The 25196-nt window shown below is 46.7% G+C and overlaps 1 protein-coding gene across 2 annotated transcripts in view; it reads left to right on the forward strand.

Annotated features, from left to right (window-relative positions):
• Positions 1–336: 336 nt before the first annotated feature.
• Positions 337–25196, forward strand: part of LOC119164885 (trypsin alpha-3) — a 51975-nt gene continuing 27115 nt past the window's right edge. For both annotated transcript variants that reach the window (XM_075873169.1, XM_075873168.1), the window contains exon 1: positions 337–925. The gene's annotated coding sequence lies outside the window, so the exon portion shown is untranslated. The remainder of the gene's footprint in view (positions 926–25196) is intronic.

Genomic DNA, 25196 nt, shown 5'->3' on the forward strand with positions numbered 1-25196 from the left:
TGATACGGTGGTGCCATCTGGTAAACAGACCTGCAAACGCTCCTTTCTGCCCACAGAAAATTCCACAAATAGCCACTATATTGTTCCTGAAATTACTCAAAATAAACCCGGAGCAACTACCACACGTTCTGAATTGTGCAAACGCTTCTTTACGAATGATGGTATGACTATTTTTATAGTTATATAAGGCTAGATTAGCCACGTTTTCAAAGTATTGCAGTAGAAATCATGAGAACGCACTAAAATGTCACCGCTCTTTTGGTTATATATTTACCATCGGAGTTTTTCGTCTTCAGTCAGTATATTTGATCAATGCGGGAATAAAATACAGGAAAAGTCGTTCGTGCCGACCTAGAACACATAAGCTTCGCGAATTGGTCACAAACGTTCAGTATTTGTTGCGTCATCCAAACCATGGTCTAGCAAACTGAGTACTATATTAAAACCGCTAATGACAGCCACTAAGGAGGTACCGTGCGGGCGGTAAATTGCCCACCGGTGGGCGATTTCGCTCGTCGGTTGCGAATGGTAGTTATCAAGCAGCCAGCAGCGGAGCCAGTGTGTGGCTCCGCTGATAGGCTCTAACCTCCTTGCCTCTCCTGCTCTATTTCTTCTCTCGCTATCTCTGTCTGCAGGAATGCATATATACCTTCCCGCTCGCTGAAATTTGCCTTCATTCAACAGGCAGCGTTCATCTTTTTCAGAATCGAAAGATGTCGACGAAAAAAGTCTGCGTGGTGGGCGCCGGTCCCAGCGGTCTCGCCTGCGCCCGCCAGATGCTCGACTACGGGTTCGACGTGGTGCTGTACGAGCGGTCCGCAGAGTTGGGAGGCCTCTGGGTCTACCACGACGATGATGTCGAGGGACGGGCATCTGTTATGCGTACCACTGTCATCAACACCAGCAAGGAGATGAGCGCTTTCAGGTACCAGCATTTATTTATTCGCTTATTGGCGATAGCTTTAGTGCAATCTCAGGACTTACACTTATCAAGAGGGAGACTAAATCGAGCTTTCATTAAGTCTTGCGTCATCCGCTTCTAGCGCGTTGCCGGGAAATTCGCCATGCGTGTGTGTTCTGCGTGCATTGAAGCGTGCCATCAAGGAATGAGAAACGAATGACGCAAGACTCGCCAGTTTTGCATCACACCCGCATATATATATATATATATATATATATATATATATATATATATATATATATATATATATATATACCAGACAACAATGCCAAGGAATGTATAGGGGCAGTTATTAGACGAGTTCCAATGTACATGTCAAGAAAGAAAAGTGGGTGAAAAGATAACGCCGTGAGCAGGAACCGAACCTGCGACCTTCAAATAACGGTTTCTGCTCACGGCAAGTTATCTTTTCACCTACTTTTCTTTCTTCACATTTACATTACAATTGGTCTAATAACTTTTCCTCTACATTCCTTGGCATTATTGTCTGTTAGTTCTCATTATTATTGTGTTAAAACATGGAAAAAGGAGCCCTTAAGTACGCACTTCTTTCCCTCATTTATATATATATATATATATATATATATATATATATATATATATATATATATATATATATATCTTACTATTTCTTCCTTTTTCTTCCTATTTACATTCCATTGGTTCCAATAACTTCCCCTGTACATTCCTTGGCATTACTGTCTGTTAGATCTCATTAATATTGTGTTAAAACATGGAAAAACGAGCCCTTAGGTATACACATCTTTCCTTTATTTCATTAAACGAGGGCCTCGTACTGGCAGACTTGGTCTCATTAGGTTGTATACGAGGGACTATTAATCAGCTGCCCGCTCATAATAAATTCACGTGCTACGTGACGCCAAACATGCGCATAAAAGAGTGTTTTCACACTCGTCACTTGGCTTATAGATGGCGCTGACAGTCACTCCTACTTCTAAATTCACATATAAACCCAAAAAAGTGGATGGAGGGAAAGCCGCTGTGGTAGCTCAGTGGTTAGAGCACCGAACGCGTTATTCGAAGGTCGTAGGTTCGATTTCTGCTCACGGCTGATTATTTTTTCATCCACTTTTCTTTCTTCTTATTTACATTCCATTGGTTCCAATAACTTCCCCTGTACATTCCTTGGCATTACTGTCTGTTATATCTCATTATTATTGTGTTAAAACGCGGAAAAACGAGCCCTTAGGTATACACCTCTTTCCCTTATATATAATATATATATATTATATATATATATATATATATATATATATATATATATATATATATATATATATATATATATATATATATATATATATATATATATATATATATATATATATATATATATATATTCATTTATTTATGATGCTATGATGACTGGGAGACGTGGCGTGGCTCATACGCCATGTTTATTCTATAAGCTCTTCTTCTTCCTCTGCCTCTACCAACCATCACTTCACACGTCACACGATTCCCCCTCCCCCCGAAAGATGGCACCGTTTATAACCTACAAAAAATTGAAGAAGCCAATAAACAGACAATGTCCAAATTCACAGTATCACGTCCCGACGGAGTTCCACAGTCTCTTTAAATCTTCAAGCCCGAGGGAGCATTCCGGTGAACTCTATAACAACTCTGGTGGGCGAGGCTGACTGTTGCGTTCCGGACAGAGCGGGATACACGTGGATACTGACAGTACTGCTAGAACTCTTGTTCGGGCTGACCAAGGTTGGAACGCCTTGTTGCATCGGCAGATCGGATGTCGTCGGGGTTGTATTTTTCGCCGTGAATGGTGCAATCCTGATGCTTCTTGCTTGCGTGCTTTTCGACAGACTGCGATGGAGTGCCTGAGTGCTTGCGGTTTGCAAGCAGTGCTTTCGCGTCTTTCTCAGCGCTTTCTGTGATGTTGCAGTCGGCGAAATAGCAGGCGCTGGTAGCGTTTCTGGCGACTTTTCTTTGTCCGAAAGTGTCTGACGTCTTGTTGGTTTGGAGATCCTATTTTTCGATGTTCTTCAACTGGTGAACGCGCTTCCATTGAATTTGGCGTTCGCCGATGCCCTCGTTGCAGTCTCTCTCGTTGTTTTCTGAGTTTGTGAACTTCGTTTTGCTTGCTTTGCTGCTGCTGCTCAGGAGATGGCTGTAGTGGCGCCCTTTCTGGAATCGGGCATTCATTTCCTTCGAGGTTAGACGCGTCCTGTAGACTTCTGATGCATGGTGAGCTGGTGTCTTGCTTGTCGGGAATAGTTGGCAATGTGCCATCATTATTCTCTTCAAAGACTTCGGTAAGGTGTTCCAATATGAACGCTACGGACAGACAGCTGCGTGTGAGGTTTGGTGTATGTATTACTTCTGCATTTCTTCGGTTCTTGGAGCTGTAAGCAATGTATAGGGATACCACAGGTGACGTGGCATTACTAAGTTTTAACTGCAGATTTTGGCAAGTCTGTGGTGCCGCAGAAACGACACGAAGCTCTTCAGGGGCTTTTTCGCAGTTCACTGCGATTGGTTCTTGCGCCTGGTAGCTTGCGACGTTCGATGCGTCTGAGCCTTCTGCTTTACTTCGACTGTCCAGTGTGTGCGCACCGCACGGTGATGAATGAACATGTCCGGAAAGAGCATGGCTTGACAGGGTATTTTCGTGAAGCTTTACGTCGTCTACCGAGGTCGCGGCGTCCTTCTGAGGCGAATGGTGAGCGATAGGAGCACTTGAAAAACCGCGTGACGAAAACCCAGGTGGTGGACCACGTATGCGAGACGAAGAGTGAAGGGCATCAAGTGGTTGAGCAACGTCTCGGGTCATATGCTGAAGCGATGACTTCGGAAATGCTAACTTTCGCGCAGAAGGGAGGCGCGCTTGATGGTTAGGTTTTTCCCAATATACGCATCGCCTTCTGTAAGTAAACTCATGTGCCACTTCGTCTTGAGGCAGTTGTCGATTCGCGCTGGGCTTTCGAATGGTTGAGGACTGCTTAAGGAATTGACGATCGTGTGCGGTTGTCTCTAGATGGTTGGCATTGAGCAGGTCTTGGTCATAGTCGTTAAAACGGGTAATCATCTCTTTGATGTTTTGCCATGATTCGTCATTTTCAAAGATGTGGGTGAGGTAAAACTTAAACGCCTCACCTGAGATGTAGTCAGTGAAGTTTGTGATCATCTCCCGTTCCGACCAGGATGCAGCGGCAGCGTGGAGCTCGAATAGGTAAAACCAGTCCTGTACTTGGGGATGTCAAGGTCATCTGATGGTGCTGTCATGATGCTGGTCTTGGTGTGGAGTTGGGATGTACATTTGTGGTCCACGTTCGGTCACTGCGTCTTGCTAAGACGTTCAAAGATGGTGGCCGGTTGATGAAGTGGCCGCCAGGTCTTCATCCTGTCGACTCGTGTGATGCTGTGATGACTGGGAGACGTGGCGTGGCTCATACGCCATGTTTATTCTATAAGCTCTTCTTCTTCTGCCTCTACCAACCATGACTTCACACGTCACACACACGCACACACACACACACACACACACACACACACACACACACACACACATATATCAACTATGAGAATAACGTTTTGAAGACGAAGTCGACTCACATTGTAATTTGTTACAACGCGTACGTGTTCTTCATACGGGAGACTACTAGCAAACTGGAAAGGCAACGGCGGCTTCCAGAAGACCCCGAAGTGATTGAAGAGCTCCGCCAGCAATGACGTGCCCGTATATTTATGAGCTGCTAACGTTTAGTTTGGACGCGGGTTTCTGCCACTGAAGTTTGGGAATCCTTGTCCTGTTTGTGACTGTTCGTGGTTTAGATCAAACCTGCGCGTGAGAATCAACATTGAAACAGCCTAGCAAAGCTTAGCTAAGGCTTAGTGGCAACATAGTAGTCTAGAACAACTTGTATCACCTATAGGGAATGCTTGCAAACAACCTAAAAGCAACCAATTTAGTCATCAGAATCTTCCAGTTTCACCGTTTCAATCCTTGCGCTGCATACAAGCTTCACCAATAAATACATTTATTATACATCCACGCGTTTCCCTTCATATGGGTCTGGCGTGATGTCGTGAGTCACCACAACCGGAAATGTAGTCTTTTCACGGGCATATTTGTAGCACCCCCCACGCGCGTTCCTCTGCTCTTGTACCTCCCCCCCCCTCCTAAAGGGTGTTTAAAGGCCTCACAAGGCCACTCCACCAGCCGCAACATGAGTTGATAAAGTATCAGTCGTTTTCCTTTGTTCCACGTGTCTTTCTTGAATGGCATATATACGGTATAATGAAGAAAAAAAAGAAAGCTCGAAGGGGAGAAACGTTGGGGCACGGAAGGTGAGATGTATTTTTTAACAGTGAGGCTGTTTAAGCTATCGGCAACTTCTAATTTGTCGTGCGCAGGTCCACCGGTGGGCATGCCCCAGGAATCGGGCAAGCCCCACTGACTAGCACAGAAGGGGTGAGCGTTAAACAAAAGATTTGTGCTCGGTGAAGCGATTACGAAAAGCACGTAATAGAGACGGGAAAAAAATTAAAAGAAAGGAGAAAACAGATATATATATATATATATATATATATATATATATATATATATATATATATATATATATATATATATATATTGTAGTGGGGAATTCGCAAGGCAATGATAGTGGGACCATCGCTGAGTGCGAAGCGCGAGCACGAGCTGTAGACAGTGGACTGCCCGAGCATTTGTTTCTGTACCGGCTGTCTGCCTATTACCTGGCGTCGCTAATAAACCCCCTTGCAATATATATATATATATATATATATATATATATATATATATATATATATATATATATATATATATATATATATATATATATATATATATATATATATATATATATACAACAGCCTACCACCCTCAGACAAACGGCCTAACGGAACGTTTCAACAGAACCCTCGGAGACATGCTCGCGATGTATATTGATTCCGACCACTCCAACTGGGACGTTGTTCTTCCTTTCGTGACGTACGCCTACAATACGGCGATTCAATCAACAACAGGCTTTTCTCCATTTTTTCTTTTATATGGTCGTGACCCATGCAACACACTCGACACAATTTTGCCATACAATCCTGATGCCTCAGAGTTCAGCCCAGTTTCTGAAATGGCTGAACATGCCGAAGAGTGTCGTCAACTTGCACGGTCCTTCACAGCCGATAACCAAGCCCTCCAAAAAGATCGCCACGACCATGATCTTGTTCAGAATACCTTCCCCGTCGGTTCTCTCGTGTGGCTCCGACTGCCTTTCCACTCTCCTGGACTGACTCCCAAGTTTGCACCGAAGTATACGGGCCCTTACCGCATCATACAGCACCCTTCTTCTGTCACCTATGTGATCGAACCACTCAAGCCGTCCACGGACAAGCGCCGCCTTGGTCGTGAGACGGTCCACGTCAGTCGCCTCAAGCCCTGTTACGACCCTCCTGTTCTCTCGTCACCTTGAGTCGCCAGGATGGCTCGTCTTCGTCGCCGGGGCATTGTAGTGGGGAATTCGCAAGGCAATGATAGTGGGACCATCGCTGAGTGCGAAGCGCGAGCACGAGCTGTAGACAGTGGACTGCCCGAGCATTTGTTTCTGTACCGGCTGTCTGCCTATTACCTGGCGTCGCTAATAAACCCCCTTGCAATATATATATATATATATATATATATATATATATATATATATATATATATATATATATATATATATATATATATATAAAGTGAAAGAGAAAACTAGAGAAAATAAAAAGAACATATAAATAAACGAATGCAAAAAACGAGAAAGATTAGAAATATAGAGAAAGAGATGGAAAGGAACCGTCACGAAAAAGCGATAGAAAAACAAAGAGTGGGACGAAAAGAGAAAGATACAGTGAAAAACAGAACGAAAACAGGAGAGAAAGGTAGATGACTTATTTGTGCACCCTACATTGTGTGGTTATAGGGGGGAGAGCCATAGCACGGAATTTCTTTCGGTTAGGGAGGGAGAAGTGGGAGCACTTGCCGAAGTTTGTAAAGTGGCACTGAGGCGGTTTTGCGTGCATATACGACATCTTACAACCCGCCTACGGCAGTGTTTTTTGAAACTTTTGTGTAAACAACGGTGCTATGAGCGAGGAATGATTGACCGAAGGAACGTCCCTCGCCCTTACTGCGCGCCCAGAGCGCAGGGGACAAGCGGGAGAGAAAGAGAGACACGTGGGCAGGTGACGTTGGCTTCGGGATCGAGTCGGGCCACCCGGACCACTCAGCTTGCTACCTTCGGGATTGTTCCTCGCTTCTGTTGCGATCTGCTGCCTAACGAAGCATCAGTTCTGCCAGTTCATAGGAATTTTTTACCATTACACCATTTTCTTATAGCTGGAGACTTTCGCCTTCCGTCATTCACTATATTTGTGTTTGTGCGGTGTCGAAGTGGATTCGCGATGTCGAATCGATGCGTGGCATGTGGCTGCTGCAGCACTTTAGGCCGCAATCAGGTCGCTTTTCACAAGATTCCTCGGGATCAAAATATGACTGAAAAATCGGTTACCGCAGTAAAAACTAAAGGCTTCAAGTCTACGAGAAAAACAAAAAAGTGCCGTGTTCCAAGCACTTCCCTGATAGCGACTACATACGAAGCCCGGCTCTCATGCAGTCGTTGGTATGGACGTTCTAGTGTGTGCGACTGAACAGTGACGATGTTCCTTCTGTGTTTCCACGCCAGAGGGGAACCTCGCCGTCGCCACGACTTGCCTATGCGAAAAGAAAAACTGAGGCAAGGCTGCAAGACTACTTATGTGCCATAGCAGCGCGTGTTGATGAGCACCTGCTCACCGCAGCTGTGCTCAACTCAGTGTGCCGTCTCGCTTCCGTGGCGCTCCCTTGGAATCTCCGTGGAACGCGCAGATGGCGAGCTGTCCCGCAGACACCGTTTGTCGTAGTTTTGCTCGATCTGAGACCCAGTTGGCCGCGATCTCCCTCTTGCAGTGACAGCTTGCGATCACGCCTTTAAAAGTATTTATCAGAGCGAGTCTTCGTCGCGAATGAAAGTGACCATGTAAATTGCGCGCTTTTTTTTTTTTGATTCCAACTCGGCTCATATTTTTTAACCAAAATGTTTACCTAAAATATGCGAAACGCTTGCTTGTTGATTGACAATCTTCACAAGAATACCAAGATGGCTGGTGTTGAGAAAGTGCCTAAACTTTCACCGGGTAACACAGTAGTGTGGCTAATTTTAGCGTTAATGCTCTTGCCTTGTTCACCAATTCATCGTGGCACATAACCACTATAGGTGATTGGCCAAGAATCGAGTGGTTCTAAAACTAATTGTTCAGATTTAGAATAATGTAGATATAATAGAAAGATTACCGATAACTTAGGAAAGTGTAGTGCTTGATCTAATGCATACAATCATTTAAATAAAGAAACGAGCGGTAACGTATTCCACCAAAATGATGTATTCTGTCTTAATAAAGCCTAACTGGAGTGCCTCATGTGTGTTATGTGGCAGCTGAGGCATAAAGTGCGTTTGGCTTATTGCGCAGCACGATGAATAGAAAATACAGTGTCCATAGGGATAACATGACAATGTTATACAAGACGCATATGCCTCTAACATATAGAATTTTTATGTATATTACTTTCGGGCTGTCTTGGTCATGAAACTTACCACTGGTTCTCTTGGAGGGAGAAGCTCGACGCTTGTGTCAGGGGTCCCCTGGGTTTGCAGCTAATAATGCTGTTTATCAGGGACCGTACCTTCCAGCATTGCTTTATCGATTCCATGTATTAACAGTACAAACACTTCTAAAATTGTGTTGCTCGCTGGTAAGAAGATCTGAATACGAACTTAGTAGTGAGCCAGTCTTCTCGCTGATTAGGCCATGGTTTCAACCACAACAGGTAATTTTTGTACTAAAGAAACTAGAAACCATGAATGTGAAAATTAGAGAGATTGTTGTGACTATGCCTCAAATCACAATATTGTCGCTAGGTGAAAATAACAGAGCACAGGACGACGGTGCGACCAGAAAAACGAGGTCTGTATTAACAGAACAAAAGAGCAGCCACTTCGACTTCTTCTTTCTAAGAGGAATCGTGGGTGCTGTCCACGCTCATCACTTCGTCGTCCTTTGTCTTCTTGCCCGGCCTTTAGCCGTGACATTAGCCTCCCATTCAAGAAAGCATCGTCCCGATGCTTTATAATCAAAGCGGTTTGTACTCGTTGGAAACGCATGAGTTCATTCGGCGAAATAAGGCTTCATGCGTACCACGTGCACAACTTCTGGAGCATACCTTCGACGCCTTGAAGAGTGCGCAGTATCAGGAACAACCTCATAATTAATGTCACTGAGACGTCGCAGAACTTTATAGGGACCGAAGTACCGTCTTAACAGTTTTTCTGAGAGGCCACGGCGCCGAATAGGTGTCCATATCCAAACTTTCTCTCCTGGCTCGTAGGAGACTGGTCGGTGACGAAGGTTGTACCGTCTTGAATCGTAGTCCTGCTGGCGACTAATACGTAGGCGTGCAACTTGTCGGGCTTCTTCGGCCATCTGAGTGATATAATCAGCATCCGTTTCAGCGTCTTCGCACTCGTGCGGCAGCATAGCATCCAGCATAGTGGTGACTTCACGACCATGAAGAAGGCGGAATGGCGTTGTTCTTGTTGTTTCTTGATAAGCCGTGTTATAGGCGAACGTGACATACGGCAAGATCTCATCCCAGTTTTTATGCTCCACATCGACGTACATGCAGAGCATATCCGCTAGTGTCTTGTTGAGACGTTCCGTAAGACCATTCGCTTGCGGATGATACGCCGTTGTTCGCCGGTGGGATGTGCCACTAAGTCTTAAAACTGTCTGTAATAGTTCGGCTGCGAATGCAGTTCCCCTGTCAGTTATTACCACTGATGGAGCACCATGCCTCAGCACCACATTCTCTACGAAAAATCGGGCTGCTTCACTTGCCGTGCCCCTCTCCAAAGCCTTGGTTTCGGCGTAACGAGTGAGGTAGTCGGTGGCTACTATAATCCATCTGCGACCTGCTGATGAGGTTGGAAATGGGCCCAAAAGATCCATTCCGACTTGAGCGAATGGAGTAACAGGCACGTCAATAGGATGGAGGAGGCCTGCTGGTTTGACGGGTGGAACTTTTCTGCGCTGGCAATCAAGGCACGTCCGAACATAGTGTTGAACGGTTGCCGTCAGTCGTGGCCAGTAGTATTTCTGCCTCACTCTGCACAACGTACGCGTGTAACCTAGGTGGCCGGATGTTGGTTCATCGTGGCATGCCTGTAATACTTCGCTCCTTAGAGATGTTGGGACGACGAGTAAGTAGTCGTTTCCGTGTGGCGTGAAGTTCATCTTATAAAGGACGTCGTTGCGCGAGCAAAATGACGAAAGCCCTCTCGCAAACAGCCTAGGTACAGCTGAAGTGCGACCCTCTAAAAAACGTATTATGGGTTCTAGTTCGGGGTCGTCTCGTTGCAGCTGTGCGACAGTTGCCGTGTTTACAACTCCGACAAAGGCTGTATCGTCATCTTCTGCCGTCGCAGGTTCGTATGGCGCACGAGAAAGGCAATCGGCGTCTCAATGTCGCTTCCCCGATCTGTAGACCACCATCATGTCAAATTCTTGAAGCTTCAGGCTCCAGCGCGCCAACCGTCCTAAAGGGTCTCTTAAATTCGTCAGCCAGCAGAGGGAGTGATGGTCGCTGACAACATTAAAAGGACGACCATACAGGTATGGGCGGAATTTTATAACCGCCCACACCACCGCAAGGCACTCTTTTTCCGTAGTGGAATAATTTTCTTCCGCACGTGAAAGAGTTCTGCTCGCGTAAGCAATTACTCGTTCGGCGCCATCCTGCCACTGCACGAGTACAGCTCCTAAGCCGACATTGCTAGCGTCGGTGTGCACTGTTGTCGGTGCGTCATCATCAAAGTGTGCGAGGACTGGTGGCTTCTGAAGGCGTTGCCGCAGCTCGTCGAATGATTTTTGCTGCTCTTCATTCCATACGAATGCGACGTCTTCTCTGGTAAGGCGAGTCAACGGCGAGGCAATGCGCGAGAAGTTCTCAATGAAGCGTCGGTAGTAAGCACACAGTCCTAAAAACCGTCTGACGGCCTTTTTGTCAGTTGGCGCTGGAAAATTCGTAACGGCAGCTATTTTTTCAGGGTCAGGCCGCACACCTTCACTGCTGACAAGATGCCCCAGGAACAGAAGCTCTTCGAAGCCGAAATGGCATTTTTCCGGCTTAAGTGTTAGTTCGGCGGAACGGATAGCTTGAAATACTGAGTGCAGTCGCCTGACATGTTCGTCGAATGTGGCAGAAAATACGATGACGTCATCTAAATACACTAAGCACGTCTGCCACTTGAGGCCTGATAGTACGGTGTCCATTAGCCGCTGAAACGTTGCCGGTGCTGAGCACAAGCCAAATGGAAGTACCTTAAATTCAAAAAGGCCATCAGGTGTCACGAAAGCTGTTTTCTCCCGGTCTCTTTCATCGACTTCTATCTGCCAATACCCACTCCTTAGATCCATCGACGAGAAATAACGCGCGTGCCGTAGTCGATCGAGTGAATCGTCAATACGTGGAAGTGGGTAGACGTCTTTTTTTGTCACCTGATTCAGCTTGCGGTAATCCACGCAGAAACGTAAGGTGCCGTCTTTTTTCTTCACTAATACAACCGGCGAAGCCCAAGGGCTTTTCGACGGCTGAATAACGTCGTCTTCAAGCATCTGTCGCACCTGCTTTTCGATGGCTTCACGTTCTCGCGGAGCTACCCGGTACGGGTTTTGCCTGATGGGTCTAGTCATGTCGTCCGTTATAATTCGATGTTTCGTCAGCGGCGTTTGACGGACCCTGGAAATCGAAGAGAAACAATCTTCAAACTTGTTAATAAGCTGCATGATACTTTGCTTCTGCGCCGGCAGCAAACTTGGGCCAATATCAACAGATAGAGGTGCAGGGGTGAGATCAGTTGAATTATCTTTTTCAAGAGTTAGGCAGTCTGTCATCTCGGCGAGCTCTTCAACGTACGCGACTGCCATGCCCCTCGTTAGATGTCGGCGTTCAGAGCTGAAGTTCGTAATAAGGACGTGCGTGTGTCCGCATTTTATGCTTACGACGCCTCTTGCGATAGATAAACCATGGCTGAATAGCAGTGTTGGAATTTGCTCGGCGATGTTTTCAGAATCACTCGACGTGTCACATGTCACAGCCACGAGTGCACTCGACCGCGGTGGGATGGTCACGTCGTCTTCGAAGACACGCAAAGGCTGACGTCGCTGGTCTGTACAGGGCACATCCGAAACTTGATCTGGGGCCGTCCAAAACGTAACCGATCTCTCAGGAATGTTGATAAGGGCACCGTATTCACGCAAGAAGTCCATGCCCAAGATCAGGTCTTTGCAGCACTCCGGTAAAATTACGAAAGTAGCGACGAAATCTGAACTGCCGATATTAATTCGAGCTGTACATTTGCCTGTCGGCGTCACCAATTGACCCCCTGCGGTTCTAATGTTTGGTCCCGTCCATATTGTTCTTACTTTCTTTAGGCAGTCGGCGAGTTTACGGCTGATAATAGAGAAGTCCGCACCAGTATCTACCAGTGCTGTTATTGGGCGTCCGTCTATACAAATGTCTAGATTGGCGCTTACGATTTCCGTTGATGTCGGTGACGTCGTATCGTCCTTGGTATCGTGCGTCGTACGATCCGTGGTATCATTCGTCATATCACGTCGTAGACAAGATGTTGGGGGTGTGTTAGCATCTCGACGGGCGGCAACCTTCCCCCCAAAGGTCGCAGCTGTTAGTTTCCCCGACGAGGGCTAGGAGATCTGCCCCGGACCACCTCGGAGTACCTGCGCTGCGGCGGCGAGTTCGGTGCAGGTGATGGAGAGCGGGGTCGACGATACGGCACTTCGGGTTGCTGTGCTTGCGGGCCTGCACTGCTGTCACGGCGGTTATCGAAATAGGCACGAGGGGAGGTTTGTAGAAAGTTATGATGTCCACGGTCACGGTACGGGCAATGGCGGAAAATATGGCCGGCTTCTCCGCAATGAAAGCAAAGTGGTCGACGGTTGACGGTGCGCCACAAGTCCGTCTTACGGATGAATGGTCGACTGGTGGGCATACCTTGCGACCAAGATGCAGATGTCGGCGGAGTGTACATTGGCGCCGTTTGCATAGGCACGTTGGATTCTGGATACGGCTGCAGCGGATTGGGAGCTGGGGCCCACGGCTCGTTGTAAGGCCCTTGGCTCACGTCACGATAAGCCAGTGGTGACGAGTTGTAGGACACTGGAGTGTGTCGACGGACAGCTGATGCGTAGCTCACAGACCGCTGGTCTGAGGGTGATTCGGGCAACGAAAATGCCTGGCGGAGTTCTTGCCGCACAACTTCTGCAACGCAAGCCATGGTATTTTCTTGCGGAGTCACAAGGAGGTTTCGGATCTCCTCCCGAACGACCTCACGAATGAGTTCGCGCAGAGAACACTCACTACCGGCGCTCAAAGCAGAGAGACTGGGAGATGTTTTGATTGGTTGGTCATGGTATCGGCGCCGTTGCTGCAGTGCTCGCTCGATTGTTGTAGCCTCTTTGACAAATTCGGCTACGCTTGTTGGTGGGTTGCGTAGGAGACCGGCAAACAGCTCTTCCTTGACGCCTCTCATCAAATGTCGTAGTTTTTTACCTTCAAGCATCTCGGGGTCGGCCCGCTGAAATAGGCGGGTCATGTCTTCCGCAAACATGGCGACGCTCTGGTTTGGTTTCTGTATGCGTGCCTCGATGAGCTGCAAAGCAGAATCACAGCGGTCGGTGTTTGCGAATGTCCCGAGAATTTGCTGCCGAAATTCTTCCCACGAAGACAGCGTTGACTCGCGGTTCTCGTACCACGTACGAGCGCTGTCTGCCAAAGCAAAGTAGACGCGTGATAGCTTTTGTTCAGTTGGCCAGCGGTTGGCTTTGGCGACTCGCTCATACTGGGCTAACCAGTCCTCGACGTCTTCATAAACCTCACCGTGGAAGGTCTCAGGAATTAGAGGCTGATCAACAGTAAGCTCTGAAGGCCCTCCGGTAGCCATTTCTCCCGGTAAGGTGTGTTGCTGGAGAAGTTCGAGCGGGATCACCTCGGGACTAAGGCCTCGCTGTCGGCGACTGTAGCGGTGGACAGGAGTATCCACTGCAGGAACGGATTGCGGTGGTGGACTCGATGTGCTAGGGCGCGGAGGTGTCCCAAGCATCAGTTGGAGAAGTCCAGCACCTCCACCAATGTCGCTAGGTGAAAATAACAGAGCACAGGACGACGGTGCGACCAGAAAAACGAGGTCTGTATTACCAGAACAAAAGAGCAGCCACTTCGACTTCTTCTTTCTCAGAGGAATCGTGGGTGCTGTCCACGCTCATCACTTCGTCGTCCTTTGTCTTCTTGCCCGGCCTTTAGCCGTGACAATATTATTATTCAATATGATTGCATTTTCATCTACAAAATATTCAAGAACAGGTAACGTTAGGGAGTTTTAGAATACCGTTTGCAAGCGCTGCGGGCATTGCGGGCGTCGCGGGCGCCATATGAGCATTAGAATAGCCTTTGCCCTTCTGCGAACCACAACGCACGATCGCAGCGACACCGTAGTCTCGAAACCCGCGCTTGCGGGCCACCATCACCGCACGCAATTTCGGATTTTTTGCGTGTGGTCCGCCAACGCCGAATCACGTTACGACGCATGCGCAGTGGCAGCGACCGCACCGCGTGGGCTCGCGGTGCGCTTTTCTAAAACTCCCTATTACCTCGTACATGCACAAACACATCACATAATAATCACATATGCTCCCTTGAATAAAGAAACTGCCGCAGGAGGATTTGTCCCCCTTTCGCTTGGCTGGTCGTTCACCATGAGGCTGCCTAATTTCACTGATTGATTGCTATGTGGAGTTTAGCGTCCCAAAACCACCATATGATTATGAGAGACGCCGTAGTGGAGGGAAATTTCAACCACCTGGGTTTTTTTTTAACATTCACCCAAATCTGAGCACACGGGCCTACAACATTTCCGCCTCCATCGGAAGTGCAGCCGCCGCAGCCTGCATTCGATCCCGCCACCTACGGGTCAGATAACTTAGCCACTAGACCACCGCAGCAGGGCAGCCTAATTTTACTCCAGTTCTCGAAACATACCTTATGGCTATCTTAACGGCGCCGTGAAAACTCCCGACAGCGGGGAACAGTGCAGTCATGTAACCAGATTCCCTTTCGGTATGTGCAACTTTTTCATCTTCACATAAATTATGACCTCTGAAAAAGGCCCTATCCGGCTGTTATAACGGATGACTTCCGCGAAGAAGTCCGGTGGCAGGCGCAACCCTTCGTGTACGCGCCCCCTGCCGAGGCTCCACATTTAACGTATGGAGAAAAGTTACGTTCTCTTGCACCGGCAGTCGGCAATCTGTCTGTCCACCAAGCTTACGACACTGCTGCACTCAGACCCACCGCATTACGAGAACCCACGACTGAACGTGCGGAAATCCAGTGTGTGGCGCGCTCCAATGATCTCTCTCTGTTACCACTGCGGTCATTATTATTACGTCTACCACGAGTGTACGTTTACCAACACACGGGCCACCGCGACTTTTATTCAGATGCCCCATGATCCAAGGATGGTAGGCGGCCCTGTGCTATCACTGAGTACTTGCCAAGCCAGCAGTCGTTAACACTTCAGCGACGCCAGTCTCGTTCGCTGTCTCGTCGGCTCTCCACGTCACCTGACACAAACAAGACCTTTGCCGACGTCGTTGCGGGACGATTGCCTAGCTTCCCAAGCGATAGCCCAAGAAGCCAGCTAGGAACAGCGACCTCCAGGGAGGAGGTCATCGACCGTTAACATGCCTTGCTCTGAACCACCTGCCGATATCCGATGACTTCCTTTCGCATACCATCGACGACAAACATGTATCTGCAGACATAATCATTCTTGTCGACCACGATCTGGTAGCTGCTTTGGTAGATATGGGTTCTACTATAACGTTTTCACTGCTTACCTTAATGCTGAATGGAGAAATGTAATGACACTTTGAAGATATAAACCAAACCTCCGGGCAGCAGGAGGTCACCTTTTGACAGTGACTGAGATATGCACCACCTGACTCCAAAATTTAAAGTAAACATACGTAGCCTACATTCCACCTTTTATTGTGATGCGCGAATGCTCCTCGGAAATAATCTTCGGAATAGATTTCCTCCGCGGGCTCGCAGCTGTTATCAACTTTCGAGATCTGCTTATTACGCTTTCTGACGATCATGTGCCCTAACGAAAGGATACCAATACGCAGAGCACAGCACTTCAAATTGTTGACGAGCCCATCACACATCCACCGCAAATCGGTACACTGGCAACTGTGGAGAGCTACTCCGAAAATACCAGTCGCGGTGCGGTCCCTGGAATCTATTTAAGGAATAGAAGTCATGGTATTGCGAAAGCCTATTTATGGGTGGTTTTAGTTCAGCAAATCCGAATCACCCGCGGTATCACCCAACGAAGACGTAGGATTACTCGGCTCCTGATCACAAATTTCAGTGGTGAGTGCCAACATTTTGCTAGGCGAACAGCGATCGCTTACTTTGAAGCCGTTGGTGATGAACCATCTTAAAACTTTGCTTCGATTGCCACAGCTTCTGAACATGACATAACAGTGGCCAGTACAGTCAATGTAAATTCCCAGATTTAATGCGTGCAGGAGCAGATAAGCACTGTTTTACACACGCGTAGTGACTTTTCTGCGTCCACTTCGAAATTCGAGAGACCCCAACCGCGAAACACCGCAACATAATTACATAGCGCTCCGTATGCCCAAATTTATTTTTCCTGAAATTTGGAGGGTTCCTTCTTATGTTCGGATAATATATATATATATATATATATATATATATATATATATATATATATATATATATATATATATATATATATATATATATACATACATACATATAGTTTTACGAGAATGTTCCTGGCAAACTGGTTTCACTGTATGAAGGAAGGTAACAGTGAAAAACATAAACAATATTCATTCTGAGCTTTCTGCCGGAGACCAGCTTTATCAAAGCTCTTTGATAAAGCCAGGCACCCGGCCGAAAGCTCACAATAAATATTGTTTACGTTTTTCACTGTGACCTAATTTCAGGTATATATTGCCACGAACGAAATAATAGAGACAGCCACGAATCAACGTCTTGCCCGGACCCAGACCAGGACGCAAAACCCTCTTCTTTCTCCACTTCCGAGCTATTTCACGCTACAGTTGATGGCTCATACCCATTCACCTGTGACATTATTCCCTCGCCTTGAAAAGCAACGTCTCGATGCTGGTGATAAGCGTTGAAAAAAAGAGAAAACAAAGACGCTACTAGGGAATCTAAGTGCGTCGTACGGCAAAAAAAAAAAATGGGCTGGTGTCACAGAAGTACTCAATAAAGAAAGAAGTTAAGACACAATACATGCCCAGGTCGTTGGGAAGGAGCACTGCGTCGAGCATTGTAGTGACCTCTCGACCATGAACTAAACAAAATGGGGGAAAACCTGTACTTCCTTGGACAGCTGTATTGCAAGCAAAAGTTACGTAAGAGAGTATATCGTCCCAGTTCTTGTGATCGACGGCCACATACATTGACAGCATATCTACAATGGCTTTGATCAACCATTCAGTGAGTCCGTTTGTTTGGGGGTGATAACCCGTTGTTTTCCGATGTTCTGTACCACTTAGTCTCAGCACTTCTTCGAGAATCTCTGTGGTGAAAGCTGTCCCACGATCAGTAATTATCGCAGCTGGCGCTCCATGATGAAGGACAATGCTGGCGGTGAAAAACTGGGTGGTTTCGGCTGCGGTATCTTTGGGCAGGGCCTTTGTTTTGCTGTAACGTGTTAAATTATTGGTGGCAAGCACAGTCCACCGATTTCCTGACGAAGACGTAGGGAAGGATCCGAGCAAGTCAATGCCAATTTGATGGAACGGTGTTTTCGGTGTGGCGATAGGCTGTAGTAGTCCTGCTGTTCGGACATGTGGAGTATTATGGCGTTGGCAGTCGTGGCATCTGCGGACATACTACTTGATTGTCTTCGCAAGGCATGGCCAGTTGTAGGAGCGGCGAATTTTTTTTCACGGTGTGCGTGTAACCAAGGTGTCCGGATGATGGTTCATCGTAAGAAGCATGTAAAATATCGTCGCGAAGCGAGGTCAGCGCAACCAGTAGGTAAGTAGCCTGGGTATGGTCGAAATTCTTCTTATAGAGGACTCCATTCCTGATGCAGAACGAGGCCAGTGAGCGTGCGAAGCTTTGAGGAAGACTGTTTTTTCGGCCTTCGAGGTAGTCAATCAGCAGGCTTTGCTCCATGTCATCGCGTTGTTGTTGAGCCAAGTCGATTGCTGATACAGAGGAAAGGAATGTGTCGTTCTCTTCAACGTCCGCGTTCGTACTTCCGATTGGTGCACGTGACAGACAGTCAGCATCGGTGTGTTTGCGCCCTGACGTGTTAATGACTGTAACGTCAAATTCTTGCAGTCGAAGGATCCGCCGTGCTAGACGACCGGAAGGATCTTTGAGGTTGGCGAGCCAGCCTAAAGAATGGTGGTGGCTAAGTACCATGAATGGGCGACCGTAGAAATAATGCCGGTACTTGTTATATAGCTCAAACTTCGGCTAAGCATTCTTTTTTTCCTGTTGCAGAGTAGTTTTTCTCTGCGGATGATAATGTTCGACTTGCATAAGCAATCACGCGCTCTATGCCATTTTGTCATTGAACCAAGACAGCTCCAAGTCCGACGTTGCTGAAACCGTGTGTAGCTCTGTTGCAGCCTTGTCGTCAAAGTGACCAAGCACACGTGGGGCTTGGAGATGGCTTCGTAGCGTGTCAAAGGCGTGACGCTGATCCTGACCCTAAACAAATGGTACGCCGTCTTTTGTAAGTTCATTTGGAGGTTCAGCGATTTTAGAGAAGCCTTGTACAAAGCAGTCTGAAATAGGTGCACAGTCCCAGAAATCCGCGAAGATCCCGCTTGTTTGTTGGGACAGGAAAGGCGGCAACAGCTTTCGTTTACTCAGGGTCTGGGTGTATACCGGCGTGACTTGCAACGTGACCAAGAAACTTCAGTTCCTCGACAGCAAAATGGCATTTCTCAGTTTTGAGAGAAATTCCATTTGTTCGAATCACCTGAAGACTGTCTGTAAGCGCTAGACGTGCTGCTCAAACGTGTCCGAGAAGACGACCACATCGTCAAGGTAGGCGAGACACGATTGCCATTTTAGCCCAGAAAGAACCATGTCCCTCATTCTTTGAAATGTAGCCGGTGCCGGGGATAAGCCGATGGGAAGGACCTTGAACTCGTTTAATCCGTCAGGAGTAATGAAGGTGGTCTTTTCGCGGTCGCGCTCATCAACAGAAATTTGCCAATAGCCGCTACGTAGATCCATGGAATAAAAGTAACGAGCGTTGCTAATGCGGTCCAGCGACTCATCTATTCATAGTAAAGAATACACGTCTTTCTTCGTCATCTTATTCAACTTTCAGTAGTCGACGCAAAATCGCGGGGTACCACCTTTTTCCTTTGCTCTAACACAACTGAGGACGCCCTGGGACTGGTCGATGACTGGGTGACATCGTCTTGGCGTTTAGCGTCTTGTTCTTTTTGCGAGACACTGCAGGCGTATTGTTGACCGGGTCTCTTGGTAGGCTCGGTGATGATACGATGCTTTGCAAGCGGTGTTTGGTTCACTTTCGAAGTCGTAGCGAAGCAGTCGCGAAATGAGTCGAGTATCTTCAAAAGACGTTCCCGTTTTGCTGAGGGTAGACCCTGGTTTACGTCGAGAGTGCTTGCGAGTGTGATGGTGGAATGGTCGCACGACGAAAGGGCAGATAATGTTGAGGGACCAGGGACGTCGGCCATATCTTCAAGGTATGCGGTCGCAGTGCGTTTGACAAGATGGCGATACTCCTCGCTGAAATTTGTGACTAATAAGCAAGCCTGCTTCCTCCTGGATTGAACAATAGTTCGGGCAACGCATATTTGTTGTGCAAAAAGTAGGGACGAATTTTCTTCCGGGTGATTCCACGAGAGATCGACACGGGTCCAAAAGTTTATATTTCAGATTTCATTGAGTATTTTATATTTCGTGCACCTCTCACCAGGTAGCCCGAAAGTCAAATTCGTTTTATGATTAACGGCATGACTTACGAGAAAAAGATATCAAACTTCACCAACACGGAGGCCGCAACTTCGTCACCTGTCATTTTCAAAAATTGCAGATGCTAAAAAAGACAAATATTTTTGTTTCAAGGAAGATATTTTTACGTGAAATGCATCTCTAATGAAGAATGAATTCATACGGTTTCAAGTTTGTAGACATTAAAAAAAATAACTTTTAAAAATGTCTAATTTTGCGACAGTTTAAAATAAGTTACGTATTCCCCATTTTTTTTTCTGCGAAAGTAATGCAAGCAGCGTTGTCAAACTTGACACGTTTTAAGGACATAATGTGTTTATTAGGTATATAAATTATTCTTGCTGTAGGGCAAATGTAATTTTTTATATATTGCCTCAAAGTTCTCATATTGGCAAAAGTGTACTCCAGTGAAACTTGAATAATAAAAAAACCTCATCTTCAAGTTTTCTTAAAATCTCGTAAATAGACAACCGAAGGCCGTCATACAGTAATATAGAAAAACTTGTTGCATTATTGTGTTTTAGCGACAATATTCGTGGTACAAATCAGAGCTTTTCGAGAATGCGCTGATAAGTGGAGAAATCTAGAAATCGGAACGGGAAGGCGGCAATAAGCTTCAAACGCGAGTAAACGTGACCGCAGTGCGTGTCATGTAACAACATGACTACATGCTAGTCTCTTGATGCGCTCGCGGCCGTTTCGCTAGATTCACACGTACCACACTCGGTATTACGCCACGCGAACGGACGATATAGGTAAATGACACATCCAACATGATAATCACGACATGCATGTCATGTAACAACATGACTACATGCCACACTCATGGTGTGCTCTCGGCTGTTTCGCTAGCCTCACGTATGCCAAATTCGGTATTACGTGACGTCAATGGATGACGAAGGTATGTGACTGGTGCAAACATGATAATCATAAGATGTGTGTCATGTGAGAACATGACTACATTGCACAGGCAAGGCGCCAATATGTTTCGACGTGACGCGGTGCACGTGCTCGCCGGCGTTCATTTCGTCGCGCCCCGCCGGCGTTGCGACGCCAGGCGCCTATACTCCCAGGCGCGCGCCGCACTGCGTTGCTTTGACGCATGCGCGTTTCAGCGCGTCCGGCGCCCCTACGTCACGAAAAGAGGGAGACGCAGTGTTGTCTGGGTAACGCATCGGCACGAAATGTAGCATGTCCAATTTCGCGCCGATTGCCGTCGGGCCGCGCCGACGGACATTGGTCACGCCGGTCGCGCCTGCAGCGTCAGACTATGGAGTGCTCGCGTTTCGCTAACGTAGCGTCGCTATTCTCAGTGCGCGCGCGCGTCAACGCTACACTGGACTCTATATTCGCGGCCGTTTTGCTAGCTCCACATATACCAAATTTGGTGTTACGTAACATCGATGGACGACGAAATATATGACTGGTGCAAACATGATAATTCCGACACGCCTGACATGTAAGAACATGACAACATACCACGCTCATAGCGTGCTCGTGGGCGGTTCGTTAGCCCCATATATACTAAATTTGGTATCGCGTGAAGTGAATAGACGACGAAGGTAAACAACACATCTAAACATGATAATCTTGACACGGAAGTCATGTGCGGCATCATTTACCTCCACTTCGTAACTTTGTGCTGATTTTAAAGTGACATATCAACCTTTCTCATTCGTGCTTGCGGCGCATATCAACAATTCCCACTGTACGTGGGATCTGCCATTTTTTGTTCGCCTCGTTGCCCCGGCGTTTCTCTGTATGAGAGGAGGATTCGGGTTCAATGCCCAGCGCCAATATTCCTATAGAAGTGTGATAGGAACTCCTAATGCAGGCTTTACATGTATGTTAAAGTGTGACCAATAGTCATATGTGAAAACAACACCAAAGATCCCCCACCCCCAAAGACGTTATTCATTACGCCTGTTACCTTATACACTAAGTCGTAACTGTACGTATACTGGAAAGTCGATGAATAGATCAATCAATATCTGACTCGTGCTCGATTCTTCGCAGTTATATATATATATATATATATATATATATATATATATATATATATATATATATATATATATATATATATATATATATATATATATATATATTAAGGTGAGAAGTGTATACCTAAGGGGGCTCGTTTTTTGTGTTTTTACACAATATTAATGAGATCTAACAGACAATAATGCCAAGGAAAGTATAGGGGAAGATATTAGGCCAAATTGTAATGTAAATATGAAGAAAAGTGGGTGAAAAGATAACTTGCCGTGGGCAGGATCCGAACCTGCGACCTTCGAATGACGCGTTCGATGCTCTACCACGACAGCTATCCCCCCAGCCACTTTATAGGGTTTATATGTGAATTAGACGTGGGAGTGTCAGTCGGCGTCACCAGTAGCCATGGCGGCGAGTGTGGCACACTCTTTTGGGCCTGTTTGGCGTCACGTAGCACGTGTACTTGTTACGAGTATATATATATATATATATATATATAAAGTGGGAGTAATAACTCAATGAGCCAGTTAGTCTTCGTGAAGGTATGGGATATGGCACAACGGGAGCGTTGTCAACAAGGATAAATATATTTATTTCCCAACAGTTTCGGGAGGGGTCCTCCCTTCATCAGGGGATGAGTTATACTCATCCCCTGATGTACCTGCAAATAAAAAAAATAAATTTTAAATGCCACACGATCCGTTATCACCTTGAGGACTTGACGGCGAAAGTCATCTTTCTATTTTAAGCAGAGACGAAAGACGGTGCTGCCCCCCTCCCTCCCCTTTTTGGTTTCTGCAGTCAGCGTTGTTTCGCACTGCCTCTACGGAGGAACCGGAAGCTTTCTACTCCTCACGTCGTTTTGCAGAGCCTCCGAGATCGGTCAACCTTGATCCAATCGGCGATGTCACATCATGACGTATGTGACGTAATGATGACGTTAAAATTTTGACGACTTGCAACGTCATAAGGTGACGTCAACCGATGCTATAGGGTTTTTTCGCATCCCTTCCATTGAAGTGTGCCGTCACGTTTAGCAATCTTCTCAGTCGCAACTTCAAAGCCGCGCGAACACGTCACCAGTTTTTCGAGGCGTCTGAAATCCGCATCCACAGTCAACGCCGAGCGGAATACGCCAGCGGGGCAGGGGCGAAAGCGCGCTTCTCGTGGTTACAGGCGCAACAAGCACTAAGCTTCGTTTACGGGCCATTTTGCGTCCCGAACAATGGCGATTGTTCTCTGGCGGGCCAAACGTCATCGCCCAGGGGGCTCGCGAAGGGGACAACGTTGCCGCCTTATTTGCTCCTTCTTGCCGTCGTCACGCACTTTCGCCCTCGCCCGCGTGGGGTCGCTGGCGAAATCGCCATCGCGTTCGCCCGTTGCGTGCCTGCATTTCGTAATCAGCCCCCTTGGCGACAAAGCGGTCTGGCAAAATTTGTTTTTCTATTGTATTGTTGCCGGTACGCACACAATGCGAAGTGGCTTGCGCGACAACCTTTAGCCCAGAGGCACGCGTGTGAGAAATTCGAGGTAAGGACGGCCCAGAATAAACAAGGAACGAGTTGCGGCTGAGTTGAGCCGGGGAAGTACATACATAATGTATTCCACAGGGTGTCGGAATGCCCTCACGAAGGTAAATGTACAGTTTATTATCGTTATCACAGCGTCTAATTTTTTTAAACTTAAAAGGGAAACACAATCTTTTCTTCGTAACACCCATACGCCGAGTCCGCAGAGCAGGTACTGCATGTCCAGTACTTGCAAGCCTTTAGTATGCACCACGACTTCAACGTGACGCGCCTGATATCATGCGCCAAGTACTGTAGAACGCCGCAGTCTAACTTAAGCTGAGTGCTCAGCACTATAGGGGACAACAGTGAAGCTTCATCCGACAAGACCCCCGGACTACGATTTGTGGCTGTATGGGCCCAACCATAGAGCACTGTTAGTGTATATGGCGGAAACCGGTCTCCATCTGCAAATTTGAAAATATGTATGCCGTTGATCAAACTTTCGAAGTTAAGAAGCAGATAGGGGACCGGTCCGTCGTATGCTGTCATATGCTGCCGTGGTCGTTTGGCGTAACGCTCTGTGTGTATTACACGTTCAGCACGGGCTGACGCTAAGAATAACTGTTCTTCCTTTTGTCCTTCTAGCGATTTGACGATAATGCGAAAAGAAAACAAATAGTTCTCTTGACGTAACTCAGATAAACCAACGTGTAAAATTAGAAGAAAAAAAATAAACAACACGTGCCAGATAGAAAGAGAAAGGGCACGAAATAATAACAAAAATAGAAAAAGCAACAAACAGAAAAAAATAAGAAAAAAAGAAAAAGAACGGAAAGAGTCTGCTAGGCAACTAGCCATGGGCTGAAACCTCGTAACACCACGGAACGATTACTCACGTGCCTAAAAATTATGTAACATCGAACAACTAATAATTACGTGATTGAAATCAGGTAACATCCTGTAACAGCTAGTCACGGGACAAAATATTACATATCACGTGACTAATCGCCTGACTGAAATCACGTAACAACTATAAAAGAATAAAAATTACGTATCGTCGCGTAACAACTAGTACTAAAATTAATGTAACATCGTGTAAGAACTAGTCGCGGGACTAAAAACGCGTAACAATTAATCATGTGACTTAAATTACACACATTGTGTAAAAGCTGGTCACGTTACTTATCCCCGCCATAAACCACGTAACTAGACACGTTACTACGATCACGCAACATCATGTAACAGCTACTCACGACTCACGTAGTATGTTCCCGCAAAAACTACGTAACAGCGAGTCACGTAGTGAAATCACGCAAGATCTGGCCACGCGACCAAAGGTTTCGTTACATCACGTGGCTAAATATCACGTTACATCACGCCGCAAGTCACGTGACACGCTGTAACCGCTAATCACGTGGCAAAATTGACAAGATAGCCACGTCACACATTCCCGCCAAAACCACGTAGCACGTGCGTATAGTGTGAAGAACCGAACGAAATCAGCGAACAG

The sequence above is a fragment of the Rhipicephalus microplus genome, chromosome 9 (genome assembly GCF_043290135.1).
Source record: "Rhipicephalus microplus isolate Deutch F79 chromosome 9, USDA_Rmic, whole genome shotgun sequence".
NCBI classification, from domain to species: Eukaryota; Metazoa; Arthropoda; class Arachnida; order Ixodida; family Ixodidae; genus Rhipicephalus; species Rhipicephalus microplus.